This window comes from Gracilinanus agilis, chromosome 4, assembly GCF_016433145.1.
Source record: "Gracilinanus agilis isolate LMUSP501 chromosome 4, AgileGrace, whole genome shotgun sequence".
NCBI classification, from domain to species: domain Eukaryota; kingdom Metazoa; phylum Chordata; class Mammalia; order Didelphimorphia; family Didelphidae; genus Gracilinanus; species Gracilinanus agilis.
Window position 1 is genome coordinate 448,592,101 of NC_058133.1, and position 2,809 is coordinate 448,594,909.

Consider the following 2,809-nt stretch of genomic DNA (forward strand, 5'->3'; position numbering starts at 1 on the left):
GTGAGACACAATAGGTAAAGGGGGAGATGGAATAAGATCCACAAGACAATAAAAGAAATTATTCAGAAAAAAAAAGGATTCAAAATAGGTACCTTAGAAACCCTGCTTCCATAAGGGTCACAAAGACTAGAGGTATAAATCAGTATACAATACATGAATAAATAAATAAAAGTTTAGAACTGACAGAAAGGGAAAGGAACAAGGTCAGAGGTACATACAATTTTTAAAAACTAACAAAGGAAATAAAAAAAAAAGATGGAGAAGAAAGAATATTTCACTTAACTACTTAACTGAGAAAAGAGAGGAAGAATTAGATAACTAGATAAAGGAAGGAATTAAAAGGAATTAAGATTTCTGGCAGGATTTCTCCCTTTTTCTTTACTCCTGACATTGTTGTAGAAGCTTGGAAGTCATTTTTTTCATTATGTTCTCCCAAAAAGCTTTCAGATCAGGAGATTTCTTATAAAGAATCAAATACACACATACTTGTCCAAACATCCAAGATACATAATTCATACATATAGGTATGTGCATAGCTGAAGAATTAATTGTTCTTGCCCTTTGATTTTCATAGTATTGAATATGCATATGATATTTTAAATTATTGTCCTTGCATTCCTGTTTTTGTAGTAATTATATGAAGTTAAATTATAAGAGGTAGAGTCTATAATGAATCAAACTGGTGGACTGGGTCAAAAAAATTTGAGTGAAAATCCTACTTCTGACTTTAGCTGCATGACCCTGTGCAAGTCAAATAAATTCTCTGAAATGGTTTCCTCTTAGATGGTACAATAGAATGATTACTAAATCTGGAGTTAGAAAGACTTGAGTTCACATGTAGCCTTGAACACTTAATAGCTGTTTAATATTGGACTAGTCATTTAAACTCTGTCTCATTTTCTTCAGCTGTATAATGGGGACAATAAATAGCACTTACCTCACAGGGTTGTTCTCTCTCATGAGATAATATTTGCAATAAAGCACTTAGTATAGTGCCTGTCATTATAGAAATGCTTATTCTCATGCCTCTCTTCCCCTCCTCCCAGGTTTGTTGAGAAGATCAAATGAGTTAATGTTTGTAAAGAATTTTACAAAGCTGAAAGTGCTATATTTCAGTTGTTTAGTCATTTTTAGTTGTGCACAACTCTGATTTAATTTGTGTTTTCTTGGCAATGGTATTGGAGTGGTTCTCCATTTCCTTCTTCAGTTCATTTTTACAGAAGAGGAATCTGAGGCAAACCTGGTTAAGTGACTTGCCCAAGGTCATAGAGCTAGTAAGTCTCTGGGCTCAGATTTAAATTCAGGAAGATATCTTCCTGACTCCAGATTCAGAACTCTATCCACAGTGCCACCTGCCTAACAACCCAAAGCACTATATAAATGTTAGCTATTATCATAAACGAGAGATAGTCAGTATCTACCTTTAAGAGTTGTGGGGATGAAAAGAAATAATGCACAAGGTAATTTTTGAGCCTTCATTGCTACATAAATGGGAGCTATCTCAGTCAGATCATATGTGGCTTGTTTCATTCTAATCAAAGGCAGAATTAGAAGTTACCTGTTGACCTATGGTTTATTTCATGGAAGAGGTCAGTGATCTTATTCATATTGTTGCAAGCTTATGATTCTTGATCTTGGCAACTTAAATGGTAAATGCATGTCTGGAGAACCAAGCCATTTAGGGAACTAGACTAGGTCTAAGTGTGCGCTTTATTAAATTGTTTGCAGAAAATTCAATTTTGCTAATAAAGGGCTTCTATGGTAGAAAAAAAGAAAAGGGAATTAAAAACCCTACAATTCTAGATTTGTACATAGAGAAAGTAGAAATGGACACTGAAGAGAACCAAGAGAGCAAAGATAGGATAGTCAGTTAGGCTAGTCCAAGTATATACTGGAAGTTCATCCTTTGAAGGTGAGCATTTCTTAAGAAACCTGAAATATGGGAAGATACCCAAGGATCTAGGGAATATTTCATACCTTATTATTCACCTTGAAAATGACAAAGAGAATATATATAACTACAACCTATATATTTACTTTCATATCCACATAAAATTATGAGAATAACATATTTTTAAGAGAATACTTGATAAAGCTTTCATAAGCAACATTTTACATCTTTACCATCACACAATTGGCTAAGCCATATAGAAAATTCAACATCCCTTTAGTGAATATTTGTTAACTAAAAAAAAAACTGCAGCATTTGATTTGGCAGAGTATCTTGCAAATTTGCTCACCAATTTGCCACCTTTTAGAGAACCTTTATATGATTATACCTCTTTAGTGTCCTTTACATGATTGTACCTCTTTAGTGTCCATTGCTGATAAACCTCTCAATGATTTACTGGACACCTCTTTGGACAACCCCGAATTAATATTACTTACAGATGGTTCGTCCTTTTTGAGGGATGGCATGTGCTATAAAGGAGCTGCTGTAGTTACTGAATTTGCCACTCTGTGGTTAACTTCCTTACCCTCAAATGTAAATGCACAAGGAGCATAACTCACAGCTTAAAAACATGCCTGTATTATAGCGAAGGATAAGAGGGCCACAATTTACACTGACTCTCATTATGCATTTGGCATATATCATGCCGTTGGCATGCTATGGCTTCAAAGGGGATTCCTCACATCAGCTGGAAAATGTATTGCCAATGCAAACCTTATTACGGAACTTCTTTCTGCCCTCTAGCTCCCTGAAGCCATAGCTATTGTTCATTGCTCTGCACATACATGTGGTTCTGACCCTGTCTCCAAGGGAAATGACCAAGTAGATACTGCAGCAAAGCTAGCAGCTTTGAAAGGA